We start from the raw sequence: 19,838 nt of genomic DNA on the forward strand, positions 1-19,838 counted from the left end.
TTTACCCCTCCAACTATCCCCCATCCCACTGATGGGGGCAAGCTGTTCTTAACTGTGGGGCTTAGCTGCTGGCTGGTATTAAACCACATCAGTTCTTTTTGGTGCCCAACATGGGGCTTGAAGGTTTTGAGATAAAGGAGGATTTGATTGGACTGTGCTCGATTTAAATTATGGCTGCTATAGCTGTTTAGCTACTAATTGGAAGGCTCCTGGAGCTTGCTTGTCAGTGGTGATCCTCAGCAGCTACATGTAAATGCATTGGCAGAGTTAGATGCTCCAGAATTATGAAGTTCCCCTGGACTGATGGAGCTCCAAACACAGCCAAAGCAGGAGAAACCACAGTGCTATTTTGATGAATCACATCCACACCACTCTATGTAGTTCAATGGTTACGGGACATGCAAAACTGAAGCAAGATAATGAGCTAAAAAAGATCCTGATTATTATACAAGGCTAACAGAAGAAGAAAACACAATTGCTTTTGCTGTTCTCTATTCCTAGTCTTTAGCTTGCACTTGGAGCTGAAACTAACAAGATGACGTTTACTTATTTCTTTTGTAGCATAGTTCTCTAGTGGACAGACAGGGGAAGACAGGGTCTCTCAAACCCATTATTAATTACACTAATTATTAAAATAGGCCTGTTAATACTGGTTTGTGAGGGTTTTTTTGTTTGTTTGTTCTAAGAATTAGATCCTCTTATGGTGTGATTATTAATATTCGCTTTTTACAAGAAGGCCAGTGTAAACTCCTATGCAGATGATAACTGGCCTTGTGTATGCACAGTTTGCAATGAGAAGCTATGGTGGGTGGCTATCCTGTGACATCCATTCCATTGGCTATTCTGGGACAGTGAAAATTATCTACCATTTTGTCTGTAGAATGGATTTTACTAGTTCAATCAATCTTTCAAGGAAGTTAAGTTATTTACAAAAATGTAGAAGATGATACTGTCATCTGTCATGAGGCCATGTTATTTTTCTCATGAATCTGTATCAAGAGTTGTAGCTTTTTTAATAGAGCCTGTTTTCTTTATGGGAAAGAGGCATGGGCTAATTCTGAAACAGTGACTAACACAGCTGCTGTTGCATCCTAAATGGCATATGCTGAATTAGATATACCTCTTCAACTGAGTAACCTGGAAAACCAGAAAAGATCAGAAAGAAAGCCTTTAGTCTTCAGATCCAAGGCTATATAACTATACACCATGGGTATATAGTTCAGGGTAGTTCACACAGTCCGTGGACAGACCCTATGGGCTGAGAACAGTCCTCAAAACTACCATTTGCTATGCATACAATTACCAACATAACACATGTTCTTCAGTGTCTGATTTCCATGAAAATGCTTTATCTCCTCCTGCACTGACATGCTTCCTGGATACTTCATTGCCTTGGGTTGCTGCCACTACCAACTGCTGCTCCACAACATGTTTGGATGTGAAGACAGCAATAAATGGCATTTATTTTGGATTTTTCTGTTTTTTTTTTTTTTTTTTTTTTTTTTCTAGGAGGCAACAGTTTATGGTCTCAGTGCTGCAGACTCATACTTGAATCCAGTTCTGACTTATTACAACAGCAGCCATGAATTCAACTAAAATAGTGTAGTCTGGAATGAAACTTTGTTCCTCTGAGTTCATTCTGCTCTGTGTACTATGTTCTTAAATAATGAGTCATTAACATAGCATAACTGGTAGACCAGACTGTGGAAAACAATTATTTTCAGCTTAATTAAAGTATTTTGAAAGAAAATTGACTATTGTCTCAGTATTCTGATTTTAGAGTTGTTACTTTCATCCTATGTCGAAATCTTTGGAAAAAACTAATTAAATTTCTTAGAAATTAAGATTGCCTTCCTTGGTCCAGATTCTACCACCTTTTTTAGCTCTAACTAACATCAACAATGTTCACAAGGTGAACAAATATCTCAGTTTTTAAGATACAGTATTCCTTTGTGGTAGACTTCTAGAGACGAGCTTGAGGAAGCTCATAACACTACTGCTGGTGCTGTAGCTGTTGGTAGATAAATGTAAGACTGCAATTTCCTGTGCTGTCAATCTGGCCCTTTCACAGACCCTAAATGAAATGAAAGATAATCAAACAACTATTCACAGATAAGAAGCTAGTTGAAAATCCAGATTTAGAAAATATCCCTTAGTATTGATTTGACAGTCTGGTGATGTAACAAGAAATGTGTATATTAAAGAAACCAAACATAGTAAGGGAGAGTAAGAAAGAATTTTGCAGAATAATTGCTGATTAGTTCTCTGATAATTCCTCTTCATTTTACCAACACACTTTACAGCATATAATGCAGATAACAGTTCTTTACTTTGTTACTTTTGAAATCCAAAGGCTATACATTTCACTTGAGAGTAGGGATTGTAACAATTGTAATTTCTGAAAGAGATGTGAATTGTAGCAAATAAAGTTACATGAAATTAATGGTGATGTGAAGGTAATCACTTCAGAAGACCTTAACTCTGACTGTGAAGAAGAGTTGCTCAGTGCAGAAAACTATGCTAAATACCCATCGGACTTTTCTCTCATGAGCATTTAACTGCAACATTCTCACATGCAGCATAAGGATTTGCAACATGATTTTTTTTTCCTTCTCCTTTTTGGGATTTCTTGAGATATCTGGAATTAAAGGTAGGAAAATCATTGTTCTAGGTTACAATTAATTTCTTCTGTTTCAGCCCAGTCCCTTATGCTTCAAATTTGGATTTGCCTTGTTGCTTGCCATACCTATGTTATTTCATGTTAATTTTCAAAAGAAAGATGTATTTTATCCTCATATACCTCTGCCTTGTAAACTTAGATGAAATTAGTTGAACATAAGTATAAAAGTAATCCAAATAAAGCAAGAAGGATGATCGTGTGAGGAGTCACAATGAAGAGGTAGCTTCTGTATACATATTAAGGCACACAGGATGTACGTGATAATTACATCTCTTTTTAAAGCATGACCAGCCATAGTAAAACCAAATAACTTGAAAAGAAATATATTTTTTAAAAAAGTAAAAAAAAAGGCAGCAATTTAAGGTAATGGTCCCAAATGCTATGATAACACTGTGTAAAACTATAACTGGTTTATTGACATATAACGATATGAGGTTTAGTGGGTCATATGATATTTGTTAACCACACACATGGTGTGGAAGTCATTTCAAAGGATTATATGCCAAATGTTATCATACAGTTATCCTCTGGTTGCCATTACTACAACAAATCTGGGAACATAAAGAACTTGTAGCTATCTCAGATACAGTTTTGTCACAGCAGTCGTGTACAAACTCTTTTTTTAATGGCATCTCCAAGCTACGAGTTTTGGAGCCAAGTAAGTCAAGGAGATGAGAATTTTCTCCCAGATGGTTACTCTAACTTCAAAATTATGTTCAGCACAGATTGAACACAATATAAATCTAAACAAGACTGCACTGCATTTTCAAAAATGAGATTATGTTCCTGGAATGCTTTTACATAAAAATCTTGCTATGTGATTATTTATTGAAAGCTAGCCTTGTATTTCAGGAAAGTGAAGCCAAGAACAGTGGAGTGACAGCAGAGAGAAAGGCCTGTTGAGCAGAATGCACTTCTTGCATGCCTTTACCAGAAGCATTATTTGAAAAAAAGGTAACATAAATATGAAAAGTTTTGCTTACAAAAATTACAAAATTTTGATCTTACAGGGCTTTTATAGGGCTTTAAAAAGGCATTTAAAATATTTTCTAAAAACTCTGATAGTTCTTGCTTCATTTCATACTGTGACTAAATAGTTGTCTAAGTGACTCTCTCCTTCCCTTCCTCCATTTTTTTGTCTTGTTCTTCAGAATTTTGCACACTGAATAAACTCAACCACTTTGTCTAAATCTTGACATGAGGCATTCTACCCTAGCTGAGCTAATTCAACATGAAAACTTCATTTATATCAGCAAAGACAGAGAATTTTGCTGGGAATCTAAAAGTATTGATCTGTGTGAAAGTTACATTGCTGAGGTCTATATAATTATATGCCACAGCATAGTTTTCCACAGGGTAGACTTATTTTTAACAAGCTTCCGCTAAATAATTTTTTAAAAAATATATGCTTACCGAAGGGATACAAAAATGCTGTAATATCTACCTATTTGGTTAGAATAAACAATCTGTAATCTCAGAAACGATCCGGCATTCAGCTGATAACACGTTATACCATCAGACATTATGTGATATTTGGAAGTTAACACGAGTTTATTGATTTGTATTATTACTAGTTCTAGTTTCCCTGTGTTGCCACAATTTGTTGTCCAAACTCATTATGTGCCATTGGGGTCATAAAAAAAATAGCATAACTCACAACTGAAGTTGTACCACTATGGATGTGGGAAATGATCCCTTGTGCAGCAGCAAATATTGTCTGTTGATGAGTACAGATAACCTCTGTGTAAGTTACATAGGAGAGTCACATAAATAATGCATGAAGTGCTAGAAGTTGCTTAAAAATAAGACCCCCAAATACATTTCCTCACTCCATTAAGCAGCAAATAATATGAGTCTACCCTTGTTTCTTTCTTTCTTAATAGTCTTGCTGCCATTCAGCTTTCATCTTTCATTTAGATTCCTGCTGTTGCTGCTTTAGGTGCAATACAACATAATGACACTGAAAGCAATAGGAGGACTTTACCTACTGCACTTTTCCTCTATTATAAAGATTAGTTTATCAGAATTAATATCTGCCATAACTGAGGATGGACCGGTTTCCACTATCACACTTTTTGGAATAACAAGATCAAGATGAGTATGTATCATCTGGCACCAAACCTCTTTTTATAGTATTGCTTGGTCTTTTGCTTATTGTGACCACACCCTTTTTTTTTATCTGTATAACTTTCTGCTTTGTTTTTTAAGTCAGTAAATAGTATCTTAGGTTGATATAAAAAATGTCGATGAGCTATAATTGGAGTGTAAGTAGGGTGAATAGAACTTTTGCCTCATGCCAGTAATGCAGTTTAGTATTGATAGTCCCAGATGATCAAGAAATTGTTGTCTAGTAATTTTCACATCTCCTAAGGAAGCTAAGAATAAAGCCATGTAACTCTTTACACAGATCTGAAAACTGTAACTACCTACAACAAGCCTGTGCCTCATTGTGAGAGAAAGCAGGCTCCTGAATTGGCTATAATAACAGTATGTTCCATCTCATACCGTCATAGACATAAATTTTTGTCCATTTTCTCAGAAAATTGGTCTTAGGTAAAGGATTTGGTGTTAATTTTTCCTTTTTTTTTTTTTTTTCCTCCATGTACTCCTACTTTCTAAAAGATCTATGACAAGAATTTCCTTTCTCCTGAATATGTAGAATGTGTATTTTAAATCGGACACAGTTGTATAGGTGGTCACCTCCTAAATGCTTCAGCATGTGTATTATTGAGTAAATAGGAAGACTTGAAGGAGTATGCTCCTGAAAATTTTATTTCCCCCATTACACCAGTAGTTTTAATAAAAGAAATGTCCTTTCTTTACAGACCTTACCTCATTTTTATGCATAACTGTCATGGATGAGGTAATGATTTCTGCAGCGAACACTCTTATCCTAACATTGCTAGTTAAGGTCTTCAGAAGGAGCTTTTAAGCACTGAAATGAAAAGGGAAGATTTGCAGAGATTCTTAGCACTGCTGTCCCTGGTGAGAACTGTCAGCTTCCCAGAAACTTTGAAAATCTAGCCAAGGCATCTTGGCACCATACTGTGCAGCATCGTCTTACTGATACATAAGGTTTTTCAAGAGATCTGGTAAGTGATGGCACGTATGTTCTTATGGCATGGTTCAGTGTTGTGCAGAGCTTGTGTTACAGAGGTGGTGTAGCTCCCCAAGTAGAAAGCAATACACTAGCTAATTGACCCTCGATCTCAAACAGGTTTCATTAGACTTTTCTCTTAGCAGGACTGTGGAGCTCTGCTCAGCATGAGAGAGGTCACATTTTCAGCTATACCACTGTCACCATTTCTGGTGCTCTCTTACAATTTCAGATTTTGTGCTGGCATGATAATATGCTTCCATGTACCATTAACAGTTGGAATGGTAGCTGTGGTCATTCAAAAACCTGGATTCAGGTCTGGACTTCTGAAAATCTTGGTTTTTCTCAACTTTCTGTTATTTGCAGCAGAAGATCTTGCAACTTTCAGTTCATCTTCCATGTAAGTAGCACAAGATGAGTTATTTCATTGAAGGTTTTTTCAACATGAAGCAGATTCTTAGTGAGCAATAAACTGAACCCAGTTCTGTCATTCTTCAACCTGGAGACTTCTTAGCAAAAGAAGCTGAGTATCTAAAATTTCAAGCAAATTAAAATACTCTTTCCCTCTTTCTTTTAAAAAAGCCAACGTTTCTTTCTTTATTGGGTACATAAATTAGTCACTTGGTTTTAAATTGCACAGCAACACTAATCAAGGAGCTAATTTGCTGGTGCTAATGTTGATTTAGCCCAAGCAAACATATTGCTCAGAGAGGAAAACTGCTGCCACGATAGGTTTTGTTTTCCTTAGGCATATTAGTTATTAATTGGTGAAAGATTATTTACTTATGTATGTTATAGTATACTGGAAAAGACAGAGTTATACATATTCATTTTATATGTCCAAGAAGCAGTATTCAAATTTTCCAAGTGCACAGAAGCGGAGATGAGGGGAATGTTCAAAAAGGGATACTTTATTCTAGTAGAAGTGGCCCCCTACACTCCCTGCAGAGCCAAAGAAAAGAGATAGGGCACAGAACAAGAAACTCATCCTTTAAAGCAAGGTCTTCAAGAAGCCTCTTTTATTGTCCAGTGAGTAGGGAGGGAGCTGGGTTACAGTTAGCTTTGGTAAATAAGCCTGTTCCCCTCAGCCAATTACTTATTGTTTTGACTTCAGTTAGCGTATAGTTAAGTAGCGTATAAGTTAGCGTAGCACTTAAGTGACTTAAGGTATTGTGAAACACAATACCTTTACATATTTATGTGTTATGGATCTTGATCAGGATTCTGGGCTGCGATTTGCCAAGGCACAGAGAAACTGGGGGAATTCAGTGCCCAGCTCTCAATAAAAGTCAGAGCTATTGAATCCAACACTAACTGAGTCCAAAGGGATAAAAGTCTCAATTTGTGTTTGTAGTCAACATATGTTTAATTTTTATATTTCTGAAAGGCTTTGTTGTTCTATTTTTGTACCATACTCTGCAAAAGACTCCTTTTTAATAAACATGGCTATCTATAGGTAAAATGTAATTTTTTAAACTGAGTAATCCATTAATTTAATCTCTCTTCATTTTAGTTTTCATTTCTTAAAGAAACATTTGGTTTTAATACTCATTACTTTTCTCAGAGATTGTTTACTGGGGATGGTAACCAATCAGTTTCTAAAGATAGTCAGCTATTCCTGTTCTATTATCACTTAAATTTGGCAGTCTAATATTCAAACCCATAAATCAAAAGTATTTTTGTACAAACTCAAACCTAACCCTGCAACACATCTTACCAATCTTTCCCCCATTTTAAACACCTAAATACTTCAGATAATTTCCCATTTCAAATTCTCTAGCTCCAAGCGTTTATAGGAGAAGATAACTCTCAAATCATTTCTGTACTGGTGTTTAGTGGACAGAATTAATACTTCTTCTTCAGTTGTTTTTTTCCAAGAATGACCTATTGAATGAGGAGCTCCTTGTACTTTACTGAACAGTATTTGTTGGAATAGTCTAAGTCCAGAAAATATCAGAATTTGCACAACTGAGGTTATTACCACAGAATCCTCAGTGCAAAAAATACTGTGATTTTTAAAAATATTTGTTTGACTAAGCTCTGCTATAGTCAAGTTTCCCTCATCTGTAACCAGAATCCTACTATTGATTCCCAAGTGATTCATGAGGCCTTTAGTTTTCCCTCAGAAAAAATATTTTTAAGAGGAATTAAAATACATTCTCATTATTTAAGTTTCAGAGAATAATAGCAAATATTTTACTTGCTAAATTGTTACTGTATTGTAGAAAAGATAACACTACTTTGTAGTTAGAAAAGATACTCTGAGGGAGCAAACTTTAGGGTTCAGTGAAAGAATTTAAAATTATTAGAAAAAGAGAAGAAAAAACCAGTTCAGTAGGATCTAATTTTATAATCTTGAAAAAATCATTTGTGGCCTTCCTGGGTGGGTTTTCTTTTTTTGTTTTCTTTTGTTTCTAAAGTCTCTGATTTACATTCTCTTGTTGATGAGATTAGGATTGTATTCTTGATATGCAGGGAAGATTAATGCAATCATACCAATACAGAGTGTGCGTTTTTCCTCTGCTTTGATATAATCTGGCTTGTAGATGAAACATTAAAAAAGAAGTAATCTTGTGGATTTTCTGAAGATCATTGTGACATGGTCAGGACACTGCATTTCAAAAAGGTGGCCTTTCAAGATCCAGTGTGTAACTTTGCTCACATGCCTTGGCTATCTAGAAAGAGACACATTGGACTGACCACAAATAATAACAGTTTCAACAGCAGCAAAATCAGAATAAAGACCAGCACTAATCATGCCTGTAGTAGCCCAGAAATCTGGGAAACAAAGAGTGTTGAAAAGGGAAATATGGAAACTCAGACAAGTGGATCATTTTTGGCTGATGGTATTTTTTCAAGTCCCTTTGTTTTGCTAAACTGAAACATATCAAAGCATATCCTGCTTGCTTAGAGACAAAACAAACAAAGAAACAAACACCACCACCCAAAACCCCAGAAGAAATTATTAAGATTTATTATTTTAATTTAGAAAAAAAAATGTCCTCCTTTCAATCTTTCTGTGGTACCTACCCCATTTGTTCTTCATTCCTTGGCACCCCTACAGTCAAAACGGCACTTCTGCTAATGCAGATTATGCATGACTGTTTCACAGCACATACAATAACCAGCCAACAAAAATGACACAAAGATAAAGAAAATATACTGTACCTCCAAGCTCACTGTTCAAAAGACCACTTACAAATAACTTCTCTCTTACATGGCTTTATCTGTTTTCTCTTCTGCCTACACTACTCCATATTTTGAGTGCCAAAATATTGCTTTATTTCTTCTTTCTTTTCACTTTATTTTGCTCTGTTTTTCTCCAATTCCTCATTATTATTTTCCTCCTAAAGCTTTCTGCCAAGATGAAACATTGTAAGTTGTTCACACAGTTAAAAAAATAGATCCAGTGAGGCTGATTCAAATGCCAAAGTATGCTTCTAGAACAAAGTATTTTTAGCTTTGGGAAGAAAAAGTATATATATTTATATCTAGAAACAACTTATCTTTTGGCCTACTTCTACCCCTGGATACTATTAACCTATCTGAGGGTTAAAGAGCATAGAAAAGATTAGCAAAAATACAGTAAGCTTATGGTCTTGTCTGGAGTCATTAGTTCCTCTCCTGCTTCCTTAAAACATATAAATGCATTTTTAGTAAAACATGAAAAATGTGGATAGATTGATGATATTAAATTCATATAACCTAATAAGCATCTAAAATCCACTGATGTCATATGAGAAAGGATGTGTTATTGAAACCACATCAACAATGACAAGAATGATATATGTTTTAGCTGCTTGCTTAGTTCTCTTTTTCTGGCTGTTTACTTGTTTGTAAAGGTTAATCCGTTTCTGAATAATTATGTCCACAGCAGGTAAATGATATGCTAAGTGGAGGATTATGATTTTAATGCAGGACCAAAGGAACAAGATCAGGTGAACTCCTTTTTTCCTCTCAAAAGAAACAAAAATAAAGCATAGAGTACCATGTACTTTACCAATTGAATGTTTCCCACTGTTTTATTTTAACTTAACAAGTAGACCCATTTTGAAAAGTAAGTATAAAAATATCACAGTTCTGCTCTGCAAGATACACAATAGCTCAGAGTCTCTGATCTAGTACTTGGCATGTGATCAGAGATTGCAAAGGACAAAGGCCTTTCAGCTTGGTAATGACTACTCTGTATGGTGTTGCAGTCACTACAATTCTGTGCTGCTGACACTTTTTAGAGTTGCATGTAATGGATCCACAGATGTCCCAGTTCTCAGGTTGGATTTCCAAACTTCACGCCTTTCTCCCGCTCTGTGACTCATCACAGCCCACTGGGTATGAAGCATGACTCCTTTTTGATTGCTGTGGGATGCTCCAAATGACTGAGAAGCAAATTATTGTAACGATACCTTCCTTGTTCTTCCATCCATAGGTCACAGAATAGAATAACATAGTTTGGAAGGCACTTCTGGAGGTCATCTAACACATTTTGGACAAAGACAGAAATTAAAAAGGAATCCTGTAACCGTTCAAATCTTCCATGGGCCTGACTTTTACTTGTGGATGGAGAGGGAACATGTCTGGCTTGTAGCTTATGTCCTCTGCTTGTGTGAAAGTCTTCCTAGACCATCAACCTGGTCACTTAAGTTATCTTTGCTTGGGCTCAAGCAGCCTTATCTCCTTCCCTTCTATAGAGATTATGTGTTTTGATTCCCTTCTTCATAGGCAATACACTTTTGTCACCAAGAATGTGATGAACGAGTTCTTCAGCTATAAAACTGAATAACTGTTCGAAACAGTGCTGATGATTTATACTAGGAATTTTATCTTTGCTGGTTGATTGCTTTCAGTGCTAACTTAGAGCTGTCTTTGATTTAGCACTGAAACATTCAAGCTGGAAGCATACAAAACTGAAGGAGGAAGAAGGTACTACTTCATATTAATATATAATGGAACAGGTATTTCTCTTCCCATTGGACTATGCAGGAAAGACGTTTGTTTGCAGTTTCTGTCCTCAGAGCAAGGGTAAAGGTGACACCTTCCAACACGCTTTCCTAACGCCCCTCATATTTAATTGTCAAAATCTGCTTAGCAAGAATAATAGTTATAATTGATAGTGTAATTGCTAACGGACTCTAGTAGCAATGCTAGGCATTTGTGTATGGCCACTGTATCTTTTTCACAATAACCCAAGCTTCTGACATGAGAGGAAAAGTGCAGTCCTTCACAACAGTATTGATTTACTAGATGATTTCAACTTGTATTTCCGTGGCAAACATAACGATCTCCTTCTGACTTTTTAAAAAAATAGAATAATGTACCTCATTGGAATGACTGGTTTTGACAGGTGTACATTTTTAACGCTGCTGTATTTGCAACTACATGTGTGGTGTTGAGTGTAGTAAGGACCAGATCCCATTGTACTGGACATCATTCAAATATAGAGGAAAGACATAGAGATAGAAGGAAATAAACATCTGCTTGATGTGATAGAGAAAAGGGAAGAGTAGAAGACTGAAACAGAAGTGTGTCATGATCAAGGTGAAAAGCTTGGAAAATGACCTTTGCAGAAACATTCTGGATGGGTATAAGCACGAAGGGAGTACATCTGTCAAGGACGTTGGGTAGCGGCAAGGTAGCGGAGGGGCTGCAGGGGTGGCTTCTATGAGAAGATGCCAGAAACTTCCCCCATGTTCGATAGACCCAGTTCCAGCTGGCTCCAAGATGGACCTGCCGCTGGCCCAACCAGTGACATTGGTAGAGCCTCTGTGATAACAAAATTAGGAAGGGGTAAAAGCTGCTGTGCAACAGCAGCCAGAAGAGAGAAGTGAGAATATGTGAGAGAAACAACTCTGCAGACACCAAGGTCAGTGAAGGATGGGGAGGAAGCACTCCAGGCACCAGAGTAGAGATTCCCCGGCAGCCTGTGGTGAAAACCATGGTGAAGCAGGCTGTCTCCCTGCAGCCCATGGAGGTCCACATATCCAACCTGCAGCCCATGGAGGAACCCACACTGGTGCAGGTGGATGCCCTGAAGGAGGATGTGACCCCGTGGAGACCCCACGCTGGAGCAGGCTCCTGCCAGGACCTGTGGACTCATGGAGGGAGAGGAGCCCATGCTGGAGCAGGTTTTCTGGCAGGACTTGTGACGCTGTGGGGGACCCACGCTGGAGCAGTCCATTCCTGAAGGACTGCAACCAATGGAAAGAACCCATGCTGGAGCAGTTCGTGAAGAACTGCAGGCCATGGGAAGGACCCATGTTGGAGAAGTTCATGAAGGACTATCTCCTGTGGGTGGGACCCCACGCTGGAGCAGGGGAAGAGTGTGAGCAGGAAGGAGCAGCAGAGGCAATGTGTGATGAGCTGAGCACAACCCCCATTCCCCATCCCTCTGCGCTGCTTGGATGGGAGGAGGTGTAGAAAATTGGGAGTGAAGTTGAGCCCGGGAAGTAGGGAGGGGTGGGGGAAAGGTGTTTTAAGATTTGTTTTTATTTCTCATTATCCTACTCTGACTTTTGATTGGCAATAAATTAATTTCCCTGAGTTGAGTGTGTTTTGCCCATGACAGTAATTGGTGAATGATCTCTCTTTGTTCTTATCTTGACCCATGAGCTTTTCATCATATTTTCTCTTCCCTGTCCAGTTGAGGAGGGGGAGTGATAGAGTGACTTGATGGACACCTGGCATCCAGCCAAGGTCAGCCCACCACAAGAGGTGAGGGGTTAGTGTTACAGTCAAGATTAGTTAGGGGCAGGATTAGTCTGTACTCTGAAGATCATGCTCTGAAGTTATGAAGTGTTTGTGGCCCATGGACTGTTTGTGGCCGATAAGCCTTTGCATGTGACCACAAAAGGCTTTTGTATGTGTTACATCACAATATTGCTACAGCTACCTAATGTGAACGTATCACCTTGGGAATGAATTCTGTTGATCTGTCTCTGGACAATCAGGACCTGAGAAACTCAAATTACTACTTATTTTGGGGGAAATCTCAAGCCCAGTTTTAATTTCTGTTATGCATTGCAGGTACTTTTAGGAATATTTAGACTTAAGGAATTTTATTCATCCAAGTGGAAGGTATATGTTACTGCATGCATATTAATCAGGGCCGCAATATCACTATGAAAAAAAAAAATTATTGTAGTTTTGCTCTTCTCCCTTTCTTCCCCAGAACAAGACCCCAGAACAAAATGACCATGCTACTGTATATGTCTTTGTGCTCCAAATTTAGAAATTCAACTCTATTTTCTGGTTCTGTTCTGTTTTTTATTTTCCTGATTAATAGTTTTTCACCATTCTAGTATGTTGTGATACAACAGACATTAGTTCACTCTTACAGTAGATCTTTGGTTATCTACTGTGCAGTGAAAAAAAGATGAAGCATATTTCACAGTTTTGTAGAGACTGAGATTGGCATGCTGATTTCTTTTTGCATACCTCATTTGACTGTGAAGATATACTATATAAACATGCGGAAAAAAAACCCCAGCAATTTGTTGTGGGTGTTTGATCCAATATTTTCCTATTGTAGGTAGTCTTACTGTGTGATTTACTAGAGTCAGCTTTCACAGCACAACACAAACCTATCTAGTAAATATATGAAGTAATAAGAAATGAAGGCATCTTTTTGATGATAGAAAAACATAACTTCATTAATGAAATTCAATCTTTTCTCTATTTATGCTTAAACCTCTTGAACTCCAAAACTCTAAAAACAACAACAGCAAAAAAGATTTTTGTTTCTACATATGAACTGCCTTAGCAAAATCCACAAAGTTAAAGTGCCACCAGTGTGACCAGCCTTCAAACAGAAGGAATAAAAAAATTTAAGCTAAAATTGTGTCCTCTTAAATCCATGTGAAACTTCCCACTGATTTCGGTAGGGCCACAATGGTATCTTCTGGCCTACAAAGTCTATGAATATTGATGAATACTATTCTCAGTACTGTGTACCTGATCTTTAAAAAAATGTAGAAGAAGAAACAGAAGAGATTCAGACCGAGCACAGGGGGACAATTTCTTAAATGCAGTATAAAATTAAACTAGTGCCAGCAAAATATTTGTGGAGGATGGGATGGCAAAAGCTAATAGTTAAAAGCTTTTACGATCTTCTAAGAGTTAAGTTCTAGCCTGATAAGATGTTGATGGTCATTTTTATTCAGATCCCACACTCATTGTCTGCAGGTCCAGATTTTTTTTTGTTCTGCATTTAGAAATTTAAACCACCATTCTACAGTAAGTCTTTTTAGCATGCTACACGATTGCTTTGCTTTGAAACCCTGAAGTTAAAAAGATGTTATGCTTGCTTTGGTAGGAAATTAAGGTAAACACTTTTAAAAAGTCTATTTAAAACATACAGCAAAGCACTCTTATCAATTAAATCAGCTACAACAATTTTAGCTACTCTTCTTGTAGTACAAGAACATTTTTTTATACAAAAAAGTACATATATAATAATATAGATTAATAGCTACAGGTGTATCTGCTCTGAAAACATGTAGCCATTTTCAAAGCTGTTTTCAAAACACTTTTCAAAGAGTCCAAAATGTTAGTTGCTGTATTACAAACAAAAAGTCTTCTGTTTGTATGGTGTAGGCCACCTAGTCAGAAGACAGAAGAAATGACATGGGACTTTCCCTGACCCTTGTCCTGCTCCTGTTGTGTTGCATTACTAAGGCAAATAAAGCAAAAATATTGGCTGCGTTTTACCAAAGTAGAGGAATTCTCAAAATGTATGGAACTGATGTAGCAAGCTACTATACCATTCTCATCTTCAGTTCCTGCTACAGCTGTAAGCTTGGCCAGCACATGCTGCTCTTGGGCTATTGCCATCTGAGAAAGGAATCTCAGGGAGCTGCTGCAAGTTGGCAGAGTTTGAAATACCACCTGTACTCTTTTAAATGTTGCTAGTGTATGCGCACAATTTGACCCAGAATCAGAAAGTAATAACTAGATCCCTCATGTACTCTACTTCTCAGAAGAGACTGGAAACAGTACATAACTTGTCTTAAGTGAGTTCAATGAATAACAAATATTTAGTACAGTAGAAGCCACAGAAGAGCATACCGTAGATTAGAGTGTGTTCTTGTGAGCTCTTGATTGAACAGCTGAAGACAATAATCAAATTCATGACTAATCCTGGTCTGTATGAACAATTTACTACAAGGGCAGAAAAGAAGAAGGAAAAAAAAAGAAAAAAAAAGGAAGACTTAATTTACTTCAATAATCTATTGCAATGAATAATTTGCCTTGCTCAGCTGTTAATTTCTTCGCATAGTTTTATTCTGCTTCCCTATCAAGCCAATATTACAATTTTATTTTGCCATTCACCTTTTACTCCTAATGGCTAACATCAATGACTCCTGAGACAATATCTTCCAGCCAGTAACTACCCGGGATCCACTAGAATTCTTTGTTGCCACATGTTTGACTAGGCAGCAACTAGGATTGACAAATATGTGAAATTGGTAACATACAACAATTGATTTATTCTCTTCTTACATGGCATTTCTGCTGCAAACTTGTAGCATGAGCAAACAGAACTGAAACTCAAACGTAATATCTGTAATGACTAGACAGCGTACCAGTAAGATCTTTGGTTATTGCATGTATATGAAAGAGAGAGGAATCACTCCTAGATCCAATTGAACTTCCTGATATGGACTGGCCTATATTATGATTTGTTTTACTCTGTGGGCAGACTTGAAACCCAGCGATAATCTCTAGTGTAAGTTGTTTTATATAAGAATTTATGCTAATTTACATAGGGACTCTAAACTGGATCATAATAAAATTTTGGAAAGTTGCATTTGTAGACAAAAGAGGCATAGCTATGGCCCTGGTTCCCCTTTAACTGTCAACAAAATGAAATGTGCAATACCCTCTGAACTGCCAAAGTCTAAAACTGAAAGGACCTGTCAGACTGATGTTGCACTTACAGCCCCACAGATTGTCACAAAGTATGTTAAATTCATGTAAAAAAAGTAGCTGAGGTAGCCAAGTGTGAACTGATTGCTAATCTTAAAATAAACTGCTCCTTACTTCATAATTAATAAAACCAAAACATGCCAGATAGTGGTAAAGATGAACATGAAAAACATAGAGTAATATCTACTATTTCCACAGCTGCTGTACAGTATGAATATAGTGGCAATTTAAGATGATTAGACAAGTATTCTCATAAGCAACACCTTGCATTTGCTTTATATACCCTTGTGATTTTTTTTTACAGTTCTTTAAACATAAAGGTTGAACAGGACACAATTGTTTTGCCTTCAACTTATTTACTTAATGCAAGTGACAAGTTCCAGCAGATAGAGCACATATCAGTGTCAGTTGCTTTGTTTAAAGTAGTGAAAATGCTGTCCTCAGTCCTCAAGAAAATTGCTTCGACAATTCATCTCGATGTGAACTTTATTAGTGATTTTCTTATGTTTTATTCTAACAAGAAATCACAGGAATGGCACTGTTATGTAATAATCATTCTTACTAACTTTGAGCTGGATCCTTTTTCCAGAAGTGGTTGTCAGGATGGGATTTCTGTGAACACTTTCCTGACAAGGTATCTAGGAAAAAGTCTCTAGATAGTTTCAGTTTGTGCTTTTATTGTGTTACCTTACTTAATAGTATCAAAAATTATGGTAAATGCTTTATAGAAATAAAAGTATGAAAGAGTCTGCTGTCTAACTTCCTATGCAATGAAATTATGGAATAAATGAAGAGAAAGAGAAGCTTCACTATCACATTGGATTATGCATTATCTTCATCTCTTATGCAGCCATAAATTGGAATAAGAACCACTCTGCACATACTCAGGCAAAAAAGGGTTGTGAAGAGTGAAAGAGATCAGAGGAAGTTCTCAGGTAACTGATTCCACTATGAATAAGTTGCCTAGGTTTTGTCCATCATCTTGAGAGCTAAAGTAGATGGTTGGGTGGAAATATTTGAGGAAGTATCATTTCTTGGCAGAAGCATTATCTTGTATTCATTATTGCTTTTCACCAAGAACAAATGGAAAGGAATTGCACCCTCAGTTACATGTTTTCCCTGTTTTTTTGCATGGAACAGTGCTGCTGTGTCTTCCGACTTAGATCTATGCAGTGTAATGGCTTGCTGTAATCTTGAGTAGCATAATTTTTGCTTGTCAGGGTCTGTTAGAGAAGACAAGTTCAACGAAAAGCCTGTGCTGTATATATTTTTTGCCATAAGGTCAAGCTACTACCTGATTCCTTGCTGCTTATGTACAGTATTAGGACAGGACAAGAAAGAGAGTGGGGCTGTGAAGGAGTATCATTAATGCCTTCAGAATACATGTGCTCATAACAAGGCTTCCATATATAGAATTATAGTATTTGTTCTGGACTTACAATGACATAAATGCAAGGGATATGAAATAAAAAGAACATGTTCAGGTAACAGTAACAATACTGTGCATTTATATATCTTTCCTTCATCAACAGCTGTTCACATCTTTTACAAAGAGTTCAGCATCATTATTTCATTTACCAGCTGGATAAACTGAGAGACACAGAAGGTCCTTCAGCAGGTCAGAGGCAGAGACAAGACTAGAATATCTGCCCTGTAGTCTATTTACTAGGTCATGTTAGATTCACTTAAGCCTGTATGACTTAGGTTCTTTTTTGGTGGTCATTTTTCCACTAACAACCAAAAAAAAAAAGTCCGCTACGAGTTATTGCACTGGTCTTATTTTGCATTGCATAGTTGGAGTGTGGAATCCCTTTTACTAACTAGTAATTACCAGATAAAATATGTTAAAATAATGCAATTATAAGCCATTACCAAATAAAAAGTAAGCACCAAATGTTAGGTTTTATGTTAAACTGCAATGCACATATACTATGTCATTGCCTTCTATAAAAAGACAAGAAAAAAACTTTAAACTACAACGTCCTCTGTACTGTGTGGGCTCTGAAGGTGGTGTTTTTCTTGTACGGAGTATAAAACAAACACTGTATCTCAATTCTTAGACCTCTTGTGTAGTTATCTCAAAAGGAAGTAGAGCTTCCCAGTCTCATTACTACAACATGGGCTTGTATCACACCTCCATTTAAGATGCATTTTTTTATGCATAGAAAGAAAATGGGCAATGCAAGTGGAAGGAATCATAGTTGTGCTTATTTAACTTCTTTAATGGTGCTAAGATTTCAAACCTAACCTGCAGCTAAGAGAGTCTTAATATTAAAACCTTCCATCCCCCCACCACTGTTATAAAGAATATTTATCTCCAGACTTCAATCTAAGATTAAAACTTGGTAAATGGGATCTTAAGCAATAATGATGGGACAATGTTGTGGAAAAAATGTTATGGTAAAGTGGCAGTTAAGCAAGGACTAAGGCTGAATAGGAATACAGTAGTGTTCAGAGGACAGAAAGCTAATATATGCCAAATATGAAAACTGGGCATCAGTTATAGGAGGATTTCTGTATTTTGGAACTAACTGGAATATTTAGGAAACTGAAACATGTAAAATGTTTTGGAAGCAAAGCCTGGCATTTTTTTGCTTGAATGCCCAATGTGTCAGTTTTCTACTCATCTTCTATCAGCTTCTTGCTACTACAAACCTTCCATGTATATTACTGCATATCTATAGTACTACCATGATGTTTTCTGACTTTGAAACTTCTGAAGGAGAGAATTTTAATTTTTCAGCTGATGTGAAGTGCACCAGTTTCCAGGTGCCACATTATGACAGCATCGTAATCCTAGGCAATGCCCTAGGCTTTCACACTGCCAAATAGTTGTTACACTCTAATGACTTCAAGTACTCTAATGTTGACATAGACTTCAGCGCCCTTCAGTACCACTGGTCTGAAAGCAGTGCATAAACTGATGATGACCTTTTTTGAGGCTCATCTCTTCTACCTTCTGGTACCTATGTATTTTTATGAAAAACAGCATTATTTTAAGTGCTGTGTTCAATCTGTTGTCAACATTTCCATAAGGTACCTTTAGTTTTTGTCTTGGAATTTCATGGTTTATTTTCCAATCTAAGGAATATGAGGCAATATGATGGAAGTAAATATGATGGAAGTATGAGGCAATCTAAGGAATATGATGGCAATATGAGGAAGTAAACAGTGGAAAACTAGGTATCAGATATTCTCATCAACAGCCTCAGTTATTCTTTACTGTCTAACTGCTTTCTGTCTACCAAAAAATTATACTTATCAAATTATTAGACCTTGCTTTTTATAGAAATCCATTTTTTTCTTTAGAGTTTCTCAACTATTATCAGTAAATTTATAGCTGTTAAAATTTTTGATGAGCTTACATAGATACTATGAAGTGACTTTAACATACTTGCCAGAACAGCTATCTCCAAATTATCAGCAATCACAGATTTCTAGTGCCTTGAAAAGCCTCCTTTCTTGCCATCAGAAGCCTCTGAGAATCTATGCAAATCTTCGGGAAATGCTAAGGTACCAAGCACATCTTCAAATCCCTTGATATATGAAGCCTCATCATTGGTTTAATGAGGATAGAAAAACAATGATCAGAAAATGAGGTTTTTTTTCTTCCTAGGGAAAAAAAAATATTCCCATGCAAAAATTTAAATCTAAAACTTTTTGGACAAACATAAGAAGTCTGTGGCCAAACCTGAAATATTTCAGCAGTGGCACCTCAGTGGGAGCTGTAGTCTAGTTCTTTCATGCTCTTTACCATTGTGGTCTAGGTAGGCTGGCTGCAGTGGAGTGCAGGGACAGCAGTACCTAGTGAGATGGGCATTCCTACTGGAAATGGCAAAGCCACTTTGGCAAAGCCTCTGCCAAAGAGTGACTCTGAGGATTCCCTCCAGGCAGTATAGACCAATTTGGAGACAGTTTTTAGATGAAATATTTTGTTTTCAGAAGTTGTTTTTTAATAAAATGAAACATAAGCTGAATTTCTTGATAGAAAGCACTTTTGTTTCTCTCCCTTTCTCTTTTGCAGGCATACATTTTCTTTTTTCATTAGAAAAGAGATTTTTAATTTAAAAAAATTCAGTTAACACTATTCAAGAATCCTCCTTGAGCCAATATTTAACTCTAACTGAACACATTTCATTT

Source organism: Ciconia boyciana, chromosome 4 (assembly GCF_034638445.1).
Source record: "Ciconia boyciana chromosome 4, ASM3463844v1, whole genome shotgun sequence".
NCBI lineage: Eukaryota > Metazoa > Chordata > Aves > Ciconiiformes > Ciconiidae > Ciconia > Ciconia boyciana.